The sequence below is a fragment of the Prionailurus bengalensis genome, chromosome B4 (assembly GCF_016509475.1).
Source record: "Prionailurus bengalensis isolate Pbe53 chromosome B4, Fcat_Pben_1.1_paternal_pri, whole genome shotgun sequence".
In the NCBI taxonomy this organism is placed as follows: domain Eukaryota; kingdom Metazoa; phylum Chordata; class Mammalia; order Carnivora; family Felidae; genus Prionailurus; species Prionailurus bengalensis.
Window position 1 is genome coordinate 64,282,670 of NC_057358.1, and position 24,135 is coordinate 64,306,804.

The 24,135-nt window shown below is 38.9% G+C and overlaps 1 protein-coding gene and 1 pseudogene across 3 annotated transcripts in view; one reads left to right on the forward strand and one right to left on the reverse strand.

The window, feature by feature from the left end:
* The window catches only part of BICD1 (BICD cargo adaptor 1), a 246,732-nt gene that overhangs the window by 80,461 nt on the left and 142,136 nt on the right, over positions 1-24,135 (forward strand). The window lies entirely within an intron of this gene.
* Positions 15,764-17,977, reverse strand: LOC122472933 (annotated as a pseudogene).

A 24,135-nucleotide genomic window follows, 5' to 3' on the forward strand; every position in this document is an offset into this window, starting at 1 on the left:
AGATCACCCGTTGTAGACATTCTGTTGAAAATAAAGATTACCCATTTATTGTATGCTTTATTTTGTGACCTATATTATCTCATTTAATCCTTAAAATAACGTTATTGACTAAGGAGTCTTGGTTTTCTCAGGTTTGTGGAACCAGTCACTCTTCATCCACATGTATTCCAGCTTGTGACAGTTGCCTCCTCTCATATTCTCTGGTGGAAAGATAGATACATATTTAATTTTACTGGAGGTTTAAAGGATTTTCAGGGAGAACTAAAAATACCTATGTTTCCATCTATCTTTACCCAGAAGTTGGAATATTACTTTCTACAGTGAAGTCATGAATTTAGGTATATTTTTGTACTTGGAAAGAAACATAAAAGAACTAAATACGTGTTTATAAAAAAGTTCCACTCTACTAATTTGTCATATTGAATGCCATGGTGTATAGTAATTCTGGCTATAAAATGAAAATCATTTTTAGATTTGATTTTTTTCTCTGATTAATATTTGAAATCCTTAGAAGTTACTATCAGGAGCCTTTTATTTTGTGCATATAAATGCAGTAAGACAGCTTGTTGGTTATCTTATGCACTTACGTATTATCTTATGAAATATTATATTTTTGCCCATTTCAAGTTCACATAAACTAATGATTCTATCAGAAAACATAATTTTTCACTCACTGGATTTTGGAACATAATTCAGTTTTTTTTTTTCAGTAACTACTGTTTATAATTGGAATTTACTTGTTATCATTCTAACAGCAAAATACTGGCCTATGTAATTTGAGTGCAATTATATTTTTCTCTTTATGTCTGTATGTACTTCATCAATTTAGTAAAAGCAATAGCAGAACTTTGAAATTCCTGCACAGCAGATTGCAGAGGAAATATCTGCTGATTTGTCTGCACTGTAAGACCCTGGTTCTGACAGAATTGTGATGGTAATTGCTCAAAGATGTATTCTGTTTACTAAGACTAATGTTGCATCTGTTTTTAATTAGCTGCTACAAATGATAAACTGCCAGTGTATGCTTGTTAGATTTACTTAAATTTATTCTATTCCAAATAAAGGAGAACTTAAAGAATACCAATATAGGACAGAAAACTGCTCATTGTCAATCAAGTTCAGAAAGGTGGTGGTAAATATCTCCATGCATCTTTTTGATTTTATGGAAAGGAGAAAAACTTGACTTCCTGTGGTACAGGCAATTATATCTCGTGTCTGTTGTAGTTTCCTAATTTTTTCGTATATATGAATTACTGTTTTGAGTAGATGATTCATTTCCAAGGACAAGGCTCTCTGCAGTCTCACACTGTCTGCCACTGTGTATAGAAAATGTTTACTGACATAAGGAGATTTGTAGTATTCCTATTCATAAGAGTTTTAAAAGTTGTTTTGAGAAAAAGGGTTGGAAAGGACGGAGAGTTAAAAGTGTTATGATTTATCGTGAAATTTGGTGATATCATTCACAGTGCTTTATTTATCCAATGGGTTGGAAAAATGTGTGTTAATTTCTTATTTTTTCATAATTTTACAGGCTGTTAAGCCATCTTGCTGTTAGTTTTAAAAGAGCAGTATTGGTGGTGCCTGGCTGGCTCAGTTGGTAGAGCATGTGACTCTTGATCTCAGGGTTGTGAGTTCAAGCCCCACATTGGGTGTAGAGCTTACTTAAACAGGAAAGGATTATGACATGCTGAAAGATGAGATATGATGGTTTAGCATCTTGGGGCACCTGGCTGGCTCAGTTGGTGGAGGATGTGACTCTCAATTTTGAGGTTGTGGGTTTGAGCCCCATGTTGGGTGTAGAGATAACTTAAAATCTTTAAAAAAAAAAGAGCAGTGTTGATGATCATAATCAGGACTGTTGAAGAAAGAGGACATTTTAAGTAACTGTGAAGTGTTTAAGTTGAGTTGGTATCTAATGCAGTGCCTTGCAAGGAGAAAACATTTATTGATTTGGTTTCTTGGCATACTGATTCCTTGCTACTGTATGGCCTTGAATAGTCAGTAATTGACTAAGACTAAAATGTTATATGGCAGATGATTGTTTTCCATCCTAGGTGAGGACCTCATGAGAAGTTGCTTAAAATAGCATCAAAGGAACTTAGACTTCAGAAAAAAAAGGAGGATAACAGGAATCCTTTTGCAGAGGATTCCTTTTTACCTGAAACTTTGGAAAACAGGTAAATGAATTAGAAAGTTCAATTTTTATAACTTTTGCTTTCTTGATTTTCATTGTTATGTGCAGTTTATGAAATCTAAATTTTCTTCATGAGATGTGTTTTGTGGTTTAAAAGAACAGTTAGGTCAAGTTAGTTAAGTTATATCGATAGAGTTATATATTAGAATGTCAGCTTTGTTCTTATCAGCTAATTCTGGCAGAACCAATTTGTATTTTTCAATATGATTTGTTGAATTCCAGAAGTTTATTTGTTAGTTGTTACAAACATGGTTTTATATTTAAGCTCTGTCCGGATGGAGGTGTTTTTATCTTTGCATGTGCCTGAACTAATAGTGCCAGAGAACAGAGGAGCAGAACTACCCCCCAGGCGCCTCGCCCCTTCCATAGCCTTCACTACCTGGCAGGGAAGCAGGGACTTCACGTCTCTAAGCCACTGGTAGAGTCCGTTCCCCAGGACCTGGGAAGGAATATGACAAGTAAAAAAGGCCAAAGTAAAGGTCATACCTAATTTAAATTATTGCTTTTGTCATATTCTCTGCTAGTCACAAGAATGTTTTATTATTAATCACAAACCAAGGAATTGCTATTCTTAATTTATAATGCTTTTTTTTTTAATGTTTATTTACTTTTGAGAGAGCGAGAGAGAGTGTGAGCAGAGGAGGGTCAGAGAGAGAGGGAGACACAGAATCCAAAGCAGGCTCCAGGCTCCAGGCTCCAAGTTGTCAGCACAGGGCCCGATGTGGGGCTCAAACTCACAAACCTGAGATCATGACCTGAGCCGAAGTGGGACGCTTAACCGACTGAGCCACCCAGGTGCCCTGTAATTTATAATGCTTCTAAAGAGCCGCATCCAGTGCTATGGTTTTGATACTTTAGTAGTCACTGAAGCTAAGTTATGCTGTGGTAACAAACCACCCTCAAAGTTTCAGGGGCTTGCCAGAGATTTGTCCCTCACGCTCTACATCTGTTATAGGTAACTAAGACTTATTCCATGTCGTTGCCATTCTGAGACATGAGCCACGGGAGCAGCCCTGGCTGCTCTGAGACTTTGCTTATCATTTAGCAGAGGGGGAAAAATCCCACAGTGAAAACCTACAGTGGATCTTAAAGCTTCTGCTTGAAAGTGGCACATGTCATGCCACACACTTTACAAACCAAGTCACATGGCTGCTCTGGGGTGTGCACAGAGGCGCACCGCAGGTCATGCAGCCAAGTCTGGCGTCAGTGTGGCAGGGGTGTATAGTCCTTCCTTGTGGGGCCACCAATAGTTTTGAATAGCGATACCATCTCCTTATAAAATCTTGAGATTCGTCTGTGTGTGTGATGAGGTCTGAATGTTGACTGACTTTTCATGCAAAGGCAGCCATCTGTACTCAACCCATCATTTCATTTCTTCTGGGATTTATAGGAAAATAGCCTGTCTCAACCCCTTTGCATCTATGTGGGACCAGAAGACTACTTATGGCCAGGGTATTATGGAGAGAAGTGTTGTGTGGCACTTCCAGACCTAGCTCCCAAACATCTAGTAAAATCCCCCCTCCTCTCATTATTGTTGAGGTGAATTCAGGGGAGCCTACTTCTCTAAATCACAGTTCCAAGGGGATGTAGCCAAGAGAACCACCTGACCAGAAACATCTACTTTGAACTATGGGATAGAACAAATGAACCTTTGTTGTCTTATGACACTAAGATTTCGTGGTTGCTTATTCCTGTGTTACCCTATCCTGACTAATAAAACCTTGCTTTATGGTTTATTTAATGATACTCATTTACTAGGATTATGTACATTCTGTAATAGAGTGGCCAAATAAGACATACTTCCAAAATTGCTGAAAGTATGCATGGATTTCTTTTTTATTTATTAAAAATTTTTTTTCAACATTTATTTATTTTTGGGACAGAGAGAGACAGAGCATGGACGGGGCAGGGGCAGAGAGAGAGGGAGACACAGAATCAGAAACAGGCTCCAAGCCATCAGCCCAGAGTCTGACGCGGGGCTCGAACTCACGGACCGCGAGATCGTGACCTGGCTGAAGTCGGACGCTTAACCGACTGCGCCACCCAGGCGCCCCTATTAAAATTTTTTTAAATTTGTATATAATTTTGAGAAGGAGAGAGATAGAGGTGAGTGGGGGAGGGACAGAGAGAGAGGAAGACAGAATTCAAAGCAGTCTCCAGGCTCTGAGCTGTCAGCACAGAGCCTGACATGGGGCTCGAACTCAAGAACCATGCTATCATGACCTGAGCCAAGTTGGACACTTAAGACTGAGCCACCCAGGCGCTCCTCTTTTTTTTAAATATTTATTTTTGAGAGACAGAGCATGAGTGGGGGAGGTGCATAGAGAGGGAAACAGAGAATCTGTAGCAGGCTCTAGGCTCTGAGCTATCAGCACAGAGCCCGATGTGGGGCTCAAGCTCACAAACCATGAGAATCATGACTTGAGCTGAAGTCGGACACTTAAACGACTGAGCCACCCAGGTGCCCCTGCATAGATTTCTACTGTAGAAATCTGAATATGTGACTAAAGAATTGAATTTTAGATTTTATTTAATTTTTTTAAAGTTTATTAGAGAGAGAGAGTATGTGCAAGCATGTGCGGGGAGGGGCAGAAAGAGTAGTAGAGAGAGACAGCAGGCTCCATGCTGTCAGTGCAGAGCCTGACATGAGGCTCAATCCCATGAATCTTGAGATCATGACCTGAGCCAAAATCAAACATTGGATGCTTAACTGACTGAGCCACCTAGGCACCTCCAGATTTTATTTAATTGTAATTAATGTAAATGTAAGTGTCCACATGGGGCCAATGGCTCCCATATTGGACCACAGAGCTTTAAACAGTAGGAAGCTTTTTGGCTTTTTGATGTATTATAAATCTTTCCACTATTTCATCCATTAAGCATAAAACCAATGTGTTGTCTAAATTAGACACTTACTGGGGCGCCTGGGTGGCGCAGTCTGTTAAGCGTCCAACTTCAGCCAGGTCACGATCTCGCGGTCTGTGAGTTCGAGCCCCGCGTCGGGCTCTGGGCTGATGGCTCAGAGCCTGGAGCCTGTTTCCGATTCTGTGTCTCCCTCTCTCTCTGCCCCTCCCCCGTTCATGCTCTGTCTCTCTCTGTCCCAAAAAATAAATAAATGTTGAAAAAAAAATTTAAATTAGACACTTACTGAATGACTGAGACTTATAAAAATGAAGAGCAAAAATTAATCACATTTTTATACAGTGTTTCATTGGGGACAGTTTTGACATTGGAGCACGAGTCAGAGTTCTTTACTAGTACGAGTTGACATGAGGGCCCATGTTAATAGGTTCCAAATATAGTGCAGAAGAACAAATGGTGAAATGGACATTTTTGCCAAAGTATAAGTGTAATCTTTACTGCCATAAAATAAATTTAAAATGAGTAAGACTTCACAGTCTTAAGTTTAAAAAATTTTTTCACTGTGAAGTATGTAAGATGTGTTGAGTTGATAACTTTGCAAATGCTGTGCCTTTGCCTGAATCTCTGTATTACATTTGTAGAGATGCTTGTGATCCCAGGAACCATTTACAGCTATCATGAAAAACGATCTACATTTCTCTATGTTTAAATGTCCATTTCAAAGCAGGAGCTGAGTCATGTAATGGAAATAGTATTGGATTCAGAGCAAATATCTATATTCTGTTGTCCACACTCTAACTTGCTATATGAACTTAGGTATGTTATCTAAATTCTCTGGGTCTCAATGTCTTCTACAGTGAACGTATGAGCTTAGACTCCTCACCAAATTCTAAAATTCTATGGTTGAACTTCCCTCTATTTCAATCATGTTTTTTCTCCTTAACCATTTGTTATTTATTTACTATTAGAGAGAGGGGGGAAAGCATGCTCAAGTGGGAGAAAAAGGCAGAGAGAGAGAAACAGAAACAGAGAGACAGAGACAGAGAGAGAATCTTAAGCAGGTCCCACGCTTAGCATGGAGCCTGACGTGGGGCTCGATTCCATGACTCTGGGATTATGACCTGAGCTAAAATCAAGGTTGGACTCTCAACCAGGTTGGACTGAGCCACCCTGGAGCCCCTAACCATTTGTTATTTACACATGGAATGGGGCATATTAGAACTGAGCCCACCCGTGTCAACATGACTTAACTCTTTGCTCCAGGAAATTATCTTGCTCAGGAAGATTAGACAGTAATTTAATAAATAACTTCACTGTTTGCTTTAGAAAATTCTTGCAAATCAATTTATCAGGACAAACACTTTGCTCATCTGGGCAAACAGCTCTCTTAATAGAACGATATACTGTTCATCTGGGCAAACAGTTTGACAAGTATGGAGAACAATGACATTATGCTTTGGGGTCTTGAAAGTGAATCTGCTGTAAATGCTATCTAATTTGGAGAAAAATATCTTAGTATGTGAGTCTAGGTATTTTTCTTGACTAGCATGAGATTCTACATAGTTTGTATATTGCTGAGGTTAATTATATATAACATGGATAGTGAGAACATAGACATTGGGTTAATTATAACAAGGCAGGTGAGCAAAATCAATTTTCTCTGTCAAACAAAGTTTACATCTTTATGTAAACAACAATTTGTTTATAAAATACATTCTAAGAAATTCAGTTTTGTATAACAAACATAACATAGTTTTAAGGTTCAAGGTTAAAGCCCTTATAGTTTGCATCTTTTTTTAGTTAAGTAAGCTCTTTGCCCAATGTAGGGCTTGAACTCACAACCCTGAGATCAAGATTCTCATGCTCTACTAAGTCAGCCAAGTGCCCCAACTCTTTATAGTTTGAAATAACATACTACAGAGGTTCCCTGACATTACTTACCCAACATTTAAGAACTACTTATTAGTTTGACAAGAGGCAGAGCATGTGCAAATTTAAACTGAAAGCAGAAATTTGTGCCTGTTGTTTGAGTATTCTTTGTTCAGTGTGCTCTTAAGACTCCCAAATGAAACTACTTCTCAACTTGTCATATTTTTGATCCTTCCTGAATTCTTTTTTTTAAATTTTTTAATCTTTATTTATCTTTGAGAGAGAGAGACAGAGTGAGAGTGAGGGAGGGACAGAATCTGAAGCAGGCTCCAGGCTCTGAGCTGTCAGCACAGAGCCTGATGGGGGGCTCGAATGCATGAACTGTGATATCATGACCTGTGCCAAAGTTGGATGCTTAACTGACTGAGCCACCCAGGCACCCCAATCATTTCCGAATTCTTAAATAACTTCTATCAAAGTTATTTTTCTCAAAATTTCTCACTCAGTACCTTCATTACTCATGTGTTCTCTCTTTAATTTTAACCAAGACTGAATCAAGGTATTTTCAGATTTATACTTTTTATTTCCTCACGAAATGTGGTAGAAAAAGTTTTGTCCTTAGAGTCATAGTTTTACCTTAGGAAATTGAAACATGGATCTGAAAGCAGGTTGTTGAAGATATGGAGTTGGAACTTAGAATGTGTCTTTAAGAAGGAATAACCCTGAGAAGAGCCTGTGACATTACATTTTGTTGTTCTGACATAGCCATTTTGTTGTGGGATCATTTGGTGTGTACTAAAAAGGATACCTTGGTTTTCAGTTGAAAGAAATGGCCAAATAATGTGCAAAGCAGACAGCCTTACCTTTCCTGAGCCTCATCCTGGTTGGCTACCTGTTACATTCTCTTTCCCTTCCTGAACTCCTCTTCCCCTTCTCCCCACCCTGGCCCTGTGGATACTGGATAATGTTGAATTGGGGATGTGGCATAAGGTGAATTGGAGGGAAGCATGAGATGGGCTAATGGTTAAATAACATCTGGCAGGCCAACTGCATATAATTAGGCATTAGAAGTTTTCCAGCCACCCTTACTTATCTTAGGAAAAGCCATCAGTCATTAAAAACAAAGCATCTTTTCCTTCCTGAGATTTTACTTATATCTTAAAAAAAAATTTTTTTTTACATTTATTTATTATCGAGAGACAGACATAGAGCATGAGCAGGGGAGGGGCAGAGAGAGGGCGAAATACATACTCTGAAGCAGGCTCCAGGCTGTGAGCTGTCAGCACAGAGCCCAACGCGGGGCTTGAACTCACAGACTGTGAGATCATGACCTGAGCCAAAGTCGGATGCTTAACCCAACTGAGCCACCCAGGCGTCCCTACTTATATCTTTAATGTCTGCATCTCAAATTCCATTCCTCTCATTTCTCCCTAAAGTTTTTTTTTAAGATTTTATTTTTAAGATCAATACACCCAATGTAAGATCAATACACCCAATGTGGGGCTCAAACTCACAACCCTGAGATTAAGAGTTGTACCATCCACTGGCCGAGCCAGCCAGATGCCCCTCATTTCTCCTTAAAGTTAAAGGCACTGATGCAGATTGTAATTGGAGTGGAAATGTTTGGGCTGTGGGAGAAAAATTCATATTAGTTTTGGTTTGAAGAGAGGAATCTACTTGTGGTTATCATATTATTACAATCAGGCCCGATGGAAGAAACCGAAAAGTCTTGTTTTCTTACTGACTAAGGAATTTAAGGACTTTGCCAAGGATGTTACATATAGAGGGCTGGAGACAGCTTCCTTGACAGCCAATTAGTATGTATAGTTTTGAAGTTTATGACTATATTCCTCAAGAAATAGAATTAGCCTTCTGAAGTCTGGATGTCTCCAGGTAACTTGTTACACATTGGTTGGGACGCTTTTATGATGAAAAGGTACAGAGTAGCCGTAAGTAAGACAGGAAAGAATCTTCACCCGGCACACGGTTAGGATTTGTAGATCTCCAAGTCCTAGGTATTATGGCTGTTCCTAGCCTTCACCTTATCAACTGGCTATGACTGCTTGTCTAACACAAACCTCTGAGTAATAAGCATGCATCATATATTTTTTTCCCAGTCCTTATGTATAATGATGAGTTTGGGGAGAGGACCAAATATCCTTAAAGTTCTATAGACATTTTGATAAATTTTTGAGAGGAGAATGATTATAGGAGTAACATGTATGTTATAAATGCTCTAAAAATACTGAAAAAAAAATAATGAGGAGCCTGAACATTCTTCATAGCCAGGGTTGGGGTCAGGGGTGAATGTTGCATGACTTGGTAATAAAACCTGCACCTGTGCGCTTTGACAGGCCAGTCTGAATACCCTGCTTGTTAGTCTGTTTCCCCACCCTCATCTTCCCCATGCTGGTGGTTGAGAGGCACCTCTAGCCTCCTTATTTCATGATTTTACTCCTCCCCTGCTTAGTACCGCACCAAGGTCTGTTTTTCTTAAAATGCCCCCTCACTCTCATGGCTTCTGATGGTCTGTAAGTAAGTACCATCTACCTCCTTCCTTCTCCCTCAAGGCTTTTTGTGAAACCAGTCACCCTCAACTGGAAGCTTTTTCCACTTCCTTCTTGCCTGTTCACTATCAGTGTTTCCCTTTAAGACCAACATCATAAAGGAGACTTTAGGTCTGGGCTCTGGTTTCATCAATTACTGGACTGGTGATCCTAGACAAATTTCTTACCTTTAATTTCTCAATATCTTTTTTCCCCTTTTATATCACGGCTGTTGACTTTTCATTTACTGTTCATTTCCACCTTTACTGATGTTCCACTGTTTTCTATTAAGAGTATGCTATGAATTCACAAAGAGATGAATATAAGACTAGTAGGAATGAACTGCAGAGAAGAATAAATGTGAGGCGGAAAGGAGGTTATTGTGAATTAGAATAAAATTTGTTTATTTTTAAATGTTTTTTTAATGTTTATTTTTGAAAGAGAGAGAGTGCAAGCCGGGGAAGGCAGAGAGGGAAGGGGACAGAGGATCTGAAGCAGGCTCTGTGCTGGCAGCAGAGAACCTGATGTGGTGCTTAAAAACTGTGAGATCATGACCTGAGCCAAAGTTGAACGTTTAACTGACTGAGCCACCCCGGTGCTGCTAGAATAGAATGTATTAATAGTTCTTGTAAATTTTTGGAAAGTATTGAGGATAATTAAAAGTTAAAAAATTATATAAGACAGTATATGGGGTACCTGGGGGCTCAGTCAGTTAAGTGTCCAACTCTTAATTTTGGCTCAGGTCATGATCCTAAGTTCATGAGATCGAGCCCCATATTGGGCTCTGCCCTCACAGCACAGAGCTGCTTGGGATTCTCTCTTTCAACCTCTCTCTCTGCCCCTCTCCTGTGCTTGTGCTCTCTTTCTCTCTTTCTCAAAATAAGTAAACATTTAAAAATATGAAAAAAAAATATCTAAGAGACTATATCACTTACAATTTGGCTACATTTTACAGAAAACTCAAGTAGGAGTGGCTTAAACATAAAAGAGGCCCAAAACTAAATAGTTTAGCACTAGTTTGGCAATCCTGTGGTCACAAAGAGCCCAGGCTTCTTCCCACCTTCTTCCTGCTCTCCTTAGTGCTGGCTTACATGCCAAAAGTCTGCTTATAGTCACAAGATGCTCTTAGCACTCCAGCCATCATGTCTGTATTCCAAGTTGAAGAAAATGAAATGGCAAAAGTGCACATCTGTCAACTGAATAAGCCCCCTTTGAAGGAGCTTCCCTAGCTTCTATCTACTTGGCTTCTGCTTACATTTCCTTGAACTCCTGTAGAAGTCAAGAAGTTAGGAAAAGCAGTCTTTAAGCTAGGGCAGTATACCCCAAATAACATCAACATTTCTTATGAAGGAGAGAGAGGGTAGATATTGTTTAGATAACTCACAGTCCCTTCCACAACAGCAAACTAGGGTGGGGGTAGCTGGATGACAGTTTCACTTTGGTTTATTTTTATTTTTATTTGTGTTTTTAATTAAAATTGTTTTTAATGTTTATTTTTGAGAGAGAGAGAGAGAGAGAGAGAGAGAGAGTATGTATGAGTGGGGGAGGGGCAGAAAGAGAGGGAGACACAGAATCTGAAGCAGGCTCTAGGCTCTGAGCTGTCAGCACAGAGCCCAACATGGGGGCTCGAACTCACGAACTGCGAGATCATGAGCTGAAGTCGGACACTTAACCAACTGAGCCACCCAGGCGCCCCTATTTTTATTTTTTAAAGTAGACTTCATGCTAGCGTGGAGCCCAACATGAGGATGGAACTCAGAATCCTGAGATCAAGACCTGAGCTGAGACCCAGAGTCTGATGCTCAACTGACTGAGCCACGCAGGCACCCCAGTTTCACTTTGTTTTAGCCTAATCTTTGCCTAAATTACTTTTGTATTTCCTAACTTCCTATAAGTTCAGAACAAAAGTCTCGTATTATCTTAGTAATGCTTTTTATCAGGTTTTTCATTTTCTGATCTGCTGCAGTTCTGCTCTGCATCGTACAGAGTACTTGATGCCCAGGCTCTGGAGTCAGGCCACTGGGCTTTTAATCCTGGCTGTCCCGTTGTCCAGCTGGTGACTTTGGCAGATTACTGAACCTACTATTCAAAATAGTCAATAATAATACCATTATTTATTTTAAGTAATGTTTTAGGCTGAGGTGGTTTTTAAACATTCAAGTAAAAGATCAGGTTACTTTACATGAAGGCAAGAAGACACCCTCAAAACATTTGGTTCATATATTTTGTTAACCAATAAGAACATGAGGGTCCACATACAGAGGAAAAGAAACAATATATCCAAGAAACATTTTTCTTTTCTTATTTGATTCGTAATAAAAGTCACTCAATGTAGTCTCATATCTCAGTCACAACTGAGTGTTAAGAAAATCTAGGCCACGTTGATAACTCCATGTTAATACTGCTTTTTTATTTTTGCTAATAGCTGCAAAACCAGGAATATTTCCTCATTACTTTCTTCTTTAGGCTTTCCAAAAAGCCTACAGTATTTCTTCTCTGAGAATAGAGTGTGAGATAATCTTTTTCCTGAATGAAACAAGGTTTTCCTTTTCTGACTCTGGAACTAGAATGATCTCCTGGGGGATCCCTCTTATCTAGGGCGATTGTGGTAGTCACTCTGCCTGAGCTGATTTCTGTTCACTTTCTTGAGCTGAATCACCTCAATGGCTCTACAAGTTGTCCTTCAAAGCACTAGACTTGTTTTTATACAAAACCTGCATATAAATAAAACCACCAGTTTTCCTAAGTTTTAACGAGGCCTTGATATTCCAGCAATTTGGTACCTAAATGCACAGGTTCTGAATGAATGTTGGAAGGAAGAAAGGATGGCAGAAAGGGAAAAAGGGAAGGGAGGGAAAGTTAGCAAAAAGAAATTGTTTTTTTACTGAATATTGGTTTGATTTTTAGTTGGGAAAAGGAATGTAAAATTTATTATTTTTCTACTTGGAGACCCAGAATATAACTTATGATGACTAAGAAGTTAAGTTCCTTTTATCTACATCTTAATAGACAAAGACGCTCAATGGATAAAATCCAGAAAAAAATTCTACCTGTATTTTATACATATTTTGTTCAGAAAACAGAATCTATTTAAAGATTGAAGAGTTGGTGTTTTTTTTTCTGGTTGTAGTACTCATAAAATGTGTGCATTTGAGTTTTGCTCCTGGACAGACATATTCTGCTAAGCAAGCAGTCTTAAAAGAGATTGATTGCTGAGCATGTATGTTTTTCCTTATGCTGATTCTTAAAGCCTCTGTAATTTGCTTGAGACTGTGGATAGCTATAGTAATAAGAGACTAGCTTTTAACCCAGGCAAAGGAGGCTGAAGTGAACCATCAGAAATAAGACTGACTATATACATCAACTAAGGGACAGTGGTTGCCTAACCCTTTTGACCCCAAGATTTCTTATGACATAAATCACCCTGCCAACAACAGAAAAAAAAAACACTTAGAACCCAGGGAAAGCTAAGGAAGAGGAAGCATGGGTGATCACCAGCCTGGCCAGATGGAGTCCTTTTGGTTGAACCAAGTTCACCAGGGTAGAAGACCAGATCTTAGCTTGAGGCCCACACCCTGATGAGTAAAACATGTGTTAAAGACTTCAAGGGGCCCAGTGGGGAACAATGGGCAAGATTTGGAGGTCCTGAACTTCCCTAAGTTTTGGGGGTGGGAGAGGAAAGGTGTAACTTTTTTCTTTTTCTACTTTTTGGGTTTATCTATATTTTCCTCAGTAATTACATGTATTACTTATATAAAGGTTTTATATATTCACTGGCTAAATTTCAAAATCAATATGGATTTGCTCCTTTCCTACAAAGTATGACATTTTCATTTAATAGATTGCCATCAGTACTCACATTCTGTTTGATGCAGATAGTTCAAAGCTTAAATAACAATGAATAAGGTTTAGATGATACAAGTTACCCCTTCTTTCTCAGGGGAACTGCCCCTCACTTCAGTACCTTAACATCTGTGGCGCATTATGGGATAGTCTAGAGACAGGCACACTTCTGTCAATATGATTTATGATGGACTTGGCACTTGATATCAGCAGGAAAGGAGGGGCAATTCATTACATTGTGCTAGGGATATTGATTATTTATATAGAAAATGATTAAAATAGATCTGTACTTCATTCCACACACAAAAATCAATTTCATGTAGATTAAGGGACTTAAATGTAAAAGGCAAAACTTTTGAACTTTTGGAAGAAAACACAGAATAGCCTTATGACCTTGAAGAAGGGAAGGATCTTAAATGAGACACAAAAGTCCTGGCCAGAGAGCAAGGGATTAGTCACTGGACCTAAAACTAAGGACATTACTTCATCAAAAGACATCACTAAAAGATTGGAGCGGCGGGGAGAGCAACAAACCAGAAAATATTTGCCATACTTATTAGTAACAAATAGTAAGGGAACAGGAACCTGTCCTTTAGAAAATGAGACCTTATGTTTTGAAAAGACACTGTAAAATGTGTGAAAAGACAAACCATAAATACTGGGGGAAGATATTTGCCATGCATATAACTGACAAATTAGTAAAGGCGGGGGCGGGGGGAAACACTCTGTTGAAAAATGAAAAAAAAAGCCTTGAGTTGAAAAATGAAAAAAAAAGCCTTGAGTAGAAACTACACAGAAATGGAAAGGTGAATGGTTAATAAAAATATGAAAATGCATAATCTCATTTGTAATCATGGAAATGCAAATTAAACCACTAGGTGGTACTATTTTACCCTCCCCAAGGTGGTAAAAACTTTAAAGTCTTAAAGTAAACAGTAAGGATGTTGGGCATTAGGAACTCTCGGTCACTGCTGGTGGCAGTGTGAGTTGGTCCAGCATTGGAGTCCCCTGCAGCCCTGCTGGGGAGAGCAGAGCTGTGTGTGATCTGCAACCTGGCCATTCAGCTCCTGGCCCGCACCCCAGACCCGTGGTCCTCAACCCTTCCTTACGTTAAAATCTCAAAATGAGTGTGTCAGAAATACTTAGGCGAGGACTTACCCCAGACCTGTGGATACCAAACTGTGTGCCCAGGGTGCCCAGGGGCACTGTGGCAGCCCCACAGAGGACCAAGGGATATTCACATATATTTGTTTGAGGGCAATACAGTGATACTTGGCCTCTGTTGACACTGTGTGAGCTACTAGCTCCAGATAGTTCAGTTCACAGTTTCAATATCAGATTGGGCTACATTCTTCTTTTTCTTTTTAGCACAATATTTTGCAAAGCTGGGTTTTCAGTGGTTGCTAATAAAAAGCAGATGCCATGCGAAAATCAATGTGTAACAGGAAATGAGGGTGACAGGGTCCAATCTGATTCCAGGTTTGAGAAGTTGTGCAGTGCCCAGTGGATACACACATCTCATTAGTAAATAATTATGGTTATTTAAGAATGACATTAGAATATTATTTTTTCTTTAAATTTGCATACATTAGATTTTTTTTATGAATGACAACTTTATTTTTTTTATTTTTTATTTTTTTACTTTCTGTAATTTATTTGTCTTTTATAATTTACATCCATGTTAGTTAGCACATGGTGCAACAATGATTTCAGGAGTAGATTCCGTAAGCCCCTTACCCGTTTAGCCCATCCTCCCCTCCCACAACCCCTCCAGCAACCCTCTGTTGTTCTCTACATTTAAGAGTCTCTTATGTTTTGTCCCCCTCCCTGTTTTTATATTATTTTTACTTCCCTTCCCTTGTGTTCATCCGTTCTGTGTCTTAAAATCCTCCTATGAGTGAAGTCATATGACATTTGTCTTTCTCTGACTGACTGATTTTGCTTAGCATACTACCCTCTAGCTCTGTCCACATAGTTGCAAATGGCAAGATTTCATTCTTTTTGATTGCCGAATTATACTCCATTGTATATATATATACCACATGTTCTTTATCCATTCATCCATCAGTAGACATTTGGGCTCTTTCCATACTTTGGTTATTGTCAATAGTGCTGCTGTAAACACTGGGGTGCATGCGTCCCTTCAAAACAGCACACCTGTATCCCTTGGATAAATACCTAGCAGTGCAATTGCTGGGTCGTAGGGTAGTTCTATTTTTGGATTTTTGAGGAACCTCCATCCTGTTTTCCAGAGTGGCTGCACCAGCTTGCATTCCCACCAACAATGCAAAAGAGATCCTCTTTCTCCGCATCCTCGCCAACATGTGTTGTTGCCTGAGTTGTTGATGTTAGCCATTCTGACAGGTGTAAGGTGGTATCTCATTGTGGTTTTGATTTGTATTTCCCTGATGATGAGTGATGTTGAGCACTTTTTCATGTGTTGCTTTGCCATCTGGATGTCTCCTTTGGAGAAGTATCTATTCAGTGTGACAACTTTATTTTTTACACTTAAAGGCTGATGAAAAACCATTACTAATCCTTTTAAAGAAAATGCAACATCTCGATCAGAAAGGATAACTGTATTTACTCATTAAATACCATTTACGTTTTTTACAACACAACTCGAAGACACCGAACATACATGTTTAATCTCAGTACAGTGGATTCAAGACCAAGTATAAGTGTTAAAGCATCAAGGCCAGATTACAAATTATCATAGTCGTCATTGTCGTTGTCATCATCGTCATTATCATCATCATCTTCTCATTTTCTTTTCAGCGCATTTGATGATTCATTAGCAGTACTTTATGATGACACCATTTTAATGGTAATAAGGATGTTTTTGGACCCAATTAATGATGGATTAACCAGAATGTTCTGAACTGTGAATGTTGCAGAAATTGATGCTTTATCAGCTCGGGACTGTGCAGTGGGCAGCCCAAGACTGTAAACCTTTGCTCTGTGAGGAACATTGGAGTCCCGAATTTAGTTGACACAGTGTGGGTTTGTGGGTTTGGCATGCCAAGTGTGGGTCTACTAGTCTACTACATCGTGGTCTGCTAGTAACTGAACCAATACTTAACTGTGGAACTGTTATTCTTCTCACAGAAGTAGATGCCTTTTTTTTTAAATTTTTTTTTTCAACGTTTATTTATTTTTGGGACAGAGAGAGAGCATGAACGGGGGAGGGGCAGAGAGAGAGGGAGACACAGAATCGGAAACAGGCTCCAGGCTCTGAGCCATCAGCCCAGAGCCTGACGCGGGGCTCGAACTCCCGGACCGCGAGATCGTGACCTGGCTGAAGTCGGACGCTTAACCGACTGCGCCACCCAGGCGCCCCATCCTTTTTTTTTAAAAATAAAGACTGAAGTCTATAGTTTGGAGCAGTGAACCAGTATCTCTCAGGTGCCAACCTGGGACCTGAATATGGCTTGGTTACTGGCAAAGGAGTTTGATTTCTTTGCCTTGCAACATCTAATAGAAAAATCTCTTGGGAGAGGGGAGGTAAAAGACCGATCAACATTACATTGGGTTGCAAATCACACATCGTTTGCATCAACAGTAGCTTTCTTAGCATGCCTTCAATAAATTTTTGCTTCATCTAGAATTGTGGTCACATATCGGAAGGCAAGCTCCATCTGATTTATAACTCTTGGCTTATATTCTGTAATGCCCATATCTTCAGGATTTGTGCCATCATCTGTGCATCTTTCAGCGTGCTCTTGGGAGAAGCCATCTTGCCAGACTCCATGATCTCCATTGTGGCTAAATAACCCACATTAATGTATTTCAGTCCTGATCTTGCAAGTTCTTTGCCTAGCGCATTTTTTCCAACCCCTGGTGTACCACACTGGCTCCAGGAGCCTTGGCTCACGTGCTGTACATACGTTAGTTTTTCAAACACCTACTACATTGTTAGGACATAAATACTTATTTAGGAAAGAGTTGTTCAGTAGTTCTTTTGTCCTGGGGTGCCATGAAAACATTATTGAGACACCAGGTGTGCCTTAAACCATGAATGCTTAGGAATCTCTATCCCAAATCAGTTAACTCAGAATATTTGGAGATGGAGTCTGTGTGTCTGTTTTCAAGAACTTTACAGGTGATTCTAATAGGCCACTAGGGCGGTACCATTATAGAGAAACTTTTGCACTTATGATTTAGGACAATGCTATTCAAAGTATATCTGGGGACCAGCAGTGTTTGCAAATTATTTCCTGCAGGTCTGTACCAAGATAAATATAGTTTATATTAATCACACTTTCAGTGAGGTACAGTTTTTATAATCCTTTTGTAATCCTCTTTTACTCCTACGTTATGTTTGTTCTGGTTAAGTTTATTGAAATACAATTTTATGTCTCTTACATTTATTAATAAAAAAATTGGTTAAGTGAATGCTGGTGAGGATGTGGAGCACTGTGAACCCCCATGCATTGCTGGTGCAAATGAAAAATGATGCAGCCACTTTGGAAGACAATTTGGGGGTTTCCTATAAAACTAAACATACTCTTGCCATATGATCTAGTGATCACGGTCCTTGACATCTATCCAAAGGAATATGGATATGAAAACATATCCAAAAAAAGCCTGTACATGGATGTTTACAGCAGCTTTGTTCATAGTTGCCAAAACTTAAAAAAAAAAAAATTTTAATGTTTGTTTATTTTAGAGACAGAGAGACAGCACAAAGAAACAGAGAGAGCCAGAGACAGAATCTGAAACAGGCTGCAGGCTCTGAGCTGTCAGCACAGAGCCCGACATGGGGCTTGAACCCACAAACTGTGAGATCATGACCTGAGCTGAAGTCGGACGCTTAACTGACTGAGCCACCCAGGTGTCCCAATAGTTGCCAAAACTTGAAAGCAACAAAGATGTCCATCAGTAGATGAATGAATAAATAAAAGGTAGTCCCTCTAAACAATGGAATCTTATTCAGTGCTAAAAAGAAACGAGCTATCAAGCCATGAAAAGACATGGAGGAAACTTATATACATATTGCTAAATGAAAGAAGCCAATCTGAGAAGCTAAATACATACGTGTGATTCCAACTATATGACATTGGCAAAACCACAATGGAGATAGTGGAAAGATCAGTGGTTGCCAGGAGCTAGTGGGGATGAGTAGGCAGGACACAGAATTTTTAGGGCTGTGAAACTGTTTGGTATGATGAAGGTGGTTACATGTCATTATACATTTTTCTAAATCTATACAAAGTACAACACCAAGAGTGCATCCTAATGTAAAGTATGGACTTTGAATGATAATGATGTGTCAATGTAGGTTCGTTGATTGTAACAAATGTGCCTCTCTGGTGGGGAAGGCTATGCATGTGTAGGGACAAGGAATAATGGGAAATCTCCATAACCTTCCTCTCAATTTTGATGTGTACCTAAAAGTACTCTTAAAAAAATAGTCTTAAAAAGAATTGAGGCCTATATTTTGTATTTTTCTTCTCACATTTTTAGCAATTTATGTTTGTCCAGCTTTGTTAAGGTGTAATTGACTTGCAACAAACTGCACGTATTTAAAGTGAACAGTTTGTTCAATTTTGACATATGCATGCATTTATTAAACCATTACCACAACCAAAATAATGAACATATCTATCAGTCCTTAAAATATTTTCATGCCCCTTGATAATCTCTCCCTTTTGCCCCTCCACACCCCTTCCTCAACACCCCCTACCCCATCTCAGAGCAACCATTCATCTGCTTTCTGTCACTACTGATTCTTTTACATTCTCTAGAATGTCATGTAAATGGAATCTGACAGTATACACTCTTGTTTTGTCTGGGTTCTTGTACTCAGCATGATTATTTTGCATACGTTGCATGTATCAACGTTCATTCCTTTTCATTGCCGAGTAATGTTCCATTGTATGACTCTACCATATTTGTTTATTTGTTCACCTATCGGTGGACATTTGAGTTGTTTCTCATTTTGTATATTACAAATAAAGTTGCTGTAGGGGTGCCTGGGTGGCTCTGTTGGTTGAACATCCAACTTCAGCTCAGGTCATGATTTCACAACTCATGAGTTCGAGCCCTGCGTTGGGCTCTGTGCTGACAGTTTGGAGCCTGGAGCCTGCTTCAGATTCTGTGTCTCCCTCTCACTCTGCCCCTAACCCACTCGCATTCTGTCTCCGTCTCTCTCAAAAATAAATATTGAAAAAAATTTTTTTAAAAAGTTGCTATAAATATTTATGTACAAATCTTTATGTGGACACATGCTTTCATTTATTTTGGGTAAATAAATACCTAGGAATGGAACAGTTAGGTCATATGGTCGGTGTATGCTTATAGTAATTTATTTTTATTGCATTTTACAAAAGCATTAGTCCACCAAAGATTGGAAATAAAACTGTTCCTTACCACATGTATTTTGAGAAGTATTAGCCTAGGAGATAGGCAGAAGAATATCCAGAGCTACATTGTTTATATCAAAAAACTAGAAGCAATCCAATTATCCATTGTCAGGAGAATAGATTATTAAAATGAGGTAATTGGGCACCTAGGTGGCTCAGTCAGTTAAATGTCTGACTTCGGCTCTGGTCATGATCTCGCGGTTCATGAGTTCAAGCCCCGCATGGGTCTCTGTGCTGACAGCTCAGAACCTGGAGCCCACTTTGGATTCTGTGTCTCCATTTCTCTCTGCTCCTCCCCTGCTCATGCTCTGTCTCTCTCTCCTTCAAAAATAAACATTCAAAAAAAATTTTAATGAGGTATATATTTATATATTTGTTATTCAGTAGAATATAGCAATGAAAAAAGATGAATTACAGCTATACCAATCAAAATTATATTGTAGGAATGTAAACGAGTTAAAAAAACAAATTACAAAAGAATGCATATGGAATGATTCCATTGTAGGACTTCAAAAACAAGCAATATTGAACAATATATTATTTACAAATACATACATATATGGTAAACTACAAAAAAGGAAATGGTAAATACAGAATAGTGTTTACTTGGGGGGCGTTGGGGTGCAATGTGGGAGATAGAGCAAATAGAAACTTTTGAGACTAACAAATCATGGTCTTTTTTTTAAACTACAGAAATTAATTTTGATGTTATTTTTTGTGCTTATATTTTGTTATAAATTTTCTTTGTGTATGTTCAATATATAACAACAACATTTAGAAAAATCTCTGAACTGGGGCTCCTGAGTGGCTCAGTCGGTTGAGTGTCCGACTTCGGCTCAGGTTATGATCTCACACTTTGTCAGTTGGAGCGCCATGTCGGGCTCTGTGCTGACAGCTCAGAGCCTGGAGCCTGTTTTGGATTCTGTGCCTCCCTCTGTCTCTGCCCCTCTCCCACTCACACTCTATCTCTCAAAAATGAATAAATGTTAAAAAAAAAAAAAAGAAAAGAAAAGTCTGAATGGTTTTAAAAGGCTGCCTGAATAGTTCTGGGGCACCTGGGTGGCTCAGTTGGTTAAGCGTCTGACTCTTGATTTCGGCTCAGGTCATAATCTCATGGTTCATGGGTTTGAGCCCCACCTCAGGCTGTGTGCTGACAGTGCACAGCCTGCTTGGGATCCTGTCTCTCCTCTCTCTGCCCTGCCCCTGCCCCGCCCCCCCAAATAAATAAATAAACTTAAAAAAAAATAAAAGGGGGTTTGTTTACCAAGACAGAAGGTGCCAATTATAAACCATCAAGAATACAAAAAAAATCTAGGCTTTAAATAAATATATATGTGAATGATAGGCTGTTAGGTATTACACTTGGAAATATCAGAGACAATAACTCAAGTTATCATAGATATCTTGTTTTTCCAAGATGGATGGAATTTACAATGAGATAGGAGTTAGGTTAAAAGTCAGAAAAGATAGGGAAAGTTAAGGAAGAGTTGCAAGTTCTCACTGAAGGAAGATAAAGCTGAATTCTTTGCTAAAGTAAACTTTAGAGCCTAGGCCTTGAGACATTTCTGTTGTTTTTTTGCTTGTTTGTTTGTTTTTACATTTTGAATGGCTTAATAAGAAAAAGCGTACATCAGAACTCCCTTTCCGGTAAGAGGTTTAGGGTTTCAGAAATGCACAGGGAGCTGTGATCGACGGAGAGAAGAACAGCCCCCTGAGTCATGCACAAGTTCGCAGAGAACCTCACACCAGACCTGAGACTTCCAAAGGGGAGGTGAGAGGCAGGGGCAGACGGTGTTTAGTAAGCCTTTACTGTGTGCAAGGTATTTTGTATGGGTTTTATACCTCTTCTCTGATACCCTTACCTTTGAGGGCCAGTCTGTTTTTACTTTTAAGGTAGATGGTATTATTCTCATTTATGTACATGTGAGGACTGAGACATAGAAATTCAAAACCTTGCCAGACATTTCAGAAGAGGCTTATTTAAACCCAAATGTATTTGATTCCAAAGCACGTTTTCTTCCTCCTGATAGTAGCCAGTAATTTTTGAGCATTTACTGTATTTGTACCAAGAACTGTTCCAAACGATACATAGATTTTCTCTTTTAAGCCTAACAATAACCCTATGAGATAAGAAAACTGAGGTTTAAGATATTAAGTAACTTGTCCAGTGCTCTACAGTTAGGAAGTGGCAGAGTTGCTCTAGCTCAGGAGCCCATGCCCTTGACCTCTTCTGCCTCTTATGAGTACATGTGCCCTTTCAAGGATCCGACTTGATTCTCACTGTCAAGGATACCCTAGGACTCCTAGTAACTTTTGAGCCATGAGTCATGGAAACCGATTTTTCCTAGCTGGGTACTTTTGGGTTGTCTCACCTCCAGTGATCTCGTCCCTTGTTATTGGATCATACCCTCTAAGATACTTTCCTGCTGGAATAAGTCGTTTGGGAAATGTTTCTCAGTCACTTCTAACAAGTGTAGCTCATTTATTCCTGTGTGTGTTATGCACACACTTTATGAAATCTTTTGGACCCATTATTTCCCACGGAATGAGTGAATCCTTAGTAGAACTCTCAGTTCTCTTAAACTCTCAGACTATAATCTTTAACATGGGCTTTCTTTAAGGCTTAAATTTCAAAGAAATGGTAATTCAACATTATTTAAACCATTTGATGGGATTATAACTCCTATCCTTTCTACTCCAAAAGTATTTGAAGTAGATCAAAATAAAAGAAGCCCATACCATGGGGGTATATACAACAAAAACTCAAAACAGTATAGAGAAAACAGGAGAGAGTTATGCCAGAAACTTAAGATATTTTAGTTAATTGCTCTAGAGCACTTAATGCTGAATTTCCTGGCCAGCTGAGGCAACAGAGAAGTATAATTGGTCAGATAGTTTTTATTATATGTTTACATCTTTTTTTTTTAATGTTTATTTATTTTGAGGGAGAGAGAGACAGAGTGTGAGCAGTGGAGGGGCAGAGAGAGAGGGAGACACAGAATCCAAAGCAGGCTCCAGGCTCCGAGCTGTGAGCACAGAGCCCGATGTGGGGCTCAAACTCACAAACCATGAGACCATGACCTGAGCTGAAGTCGGATGCTTAACTGACTGAGCCACCCAGGTGCCCCTATATGTTAAAGAAGGTAAAGTTGTTCATTGGAGAGGATGGGTTACAATGATAGGTTAGTTGCCAACCGTTTTTTCCTACATATTAAATCATGGCTCAATATTTCCTGATGCACCCAGATCTTAAAGTGCTACATGTAGTAGAGATTTTGAAGGACTGCCATTGATAGTCCTTTAAAGAAGTGCCATGGCACTGCAGTAATTCTTGTTTAGTAACACCGAAATTTAGGCTTGCTGTTGAGGGGAAAGGCCAGATTCTGGCTCACTCTCCCTCCTTTGTTCAGGTTCTGCTCAAAGGTCACCCCCTTCCCTGATAGTGCTGTTTAAATGGGTGGGTACCTGCCTTACTCTCTATCCCTGTTCTGTCCAACATGGGAGCCACTATTCAAATGTGACAATTAAAATTAATGAAATTACATAAAATGAAAAAATTCAATTCTTTGGTCACTCTGGCCACAATTTCAGAGCCCATCAGTCACATGTGGTTAGTGGTTAGTGGTTAGTGGACAACATAGATACATCTTTGCAGAAAGTTCTATTAGGCAGTGCTATTCTGTGCTTTTATGCTTGCTTTCATTTTCTTTCTAGAACTTTTCCAACATTATGCCACATACTTACTGATTTATTTATGTTCCACTGGAATGTATGCTCCCACTAGCAGAGATCTTTTTTCTAGAACATTGCAGATCTTCAGTGCTTAAAGCAGTGCCTATTACAGTTCTCTGTAGGTACTTGTTGAGCACTTAGATCAATGAAATGAATGAATAGATTTTAATATTTGAAATAAAAAAGATTTTGTCTGATGTCCTTGGATGATTTAGTATATTGTTTTGCCACAATTTTTAAGATGAAAGAATGAAAATTCTGTAACCAATTTTCAATTTTCTGTAACATATTTTCAAGATAATGTAACATTATTAAATACACTAGCCAAACTTTTATTTCTTTTATCATTCATATTAAGAAGGATAATAAGTATGAAAACTCCACTTAACAGCTAGTGTATTGTCCTGAACATGAAGGTAAAAAATATCAGTTCTCTTTAGGTTAAGAAGTCATGTGAGTAGGATGAGAAAGCAAAAAACTATTTTGTAGCTAACTGGACTTCCATTGGTATGTAATTGAAAGCAACTGTGATTCCATTGTAATGGAATATATGAAGATAATATTCTACAATTAAATCCTAATACATTCCAAAATTGTATAGAAATATCAATTTACCTGAATTAATTTCAAATGAAAATTACCCATGAAATGATTGCAGTACATAAAAGTATTTGCTGTCTGAAAGATAACTAGAGGCATGACTACCCTGGGTTTGCCTATATAC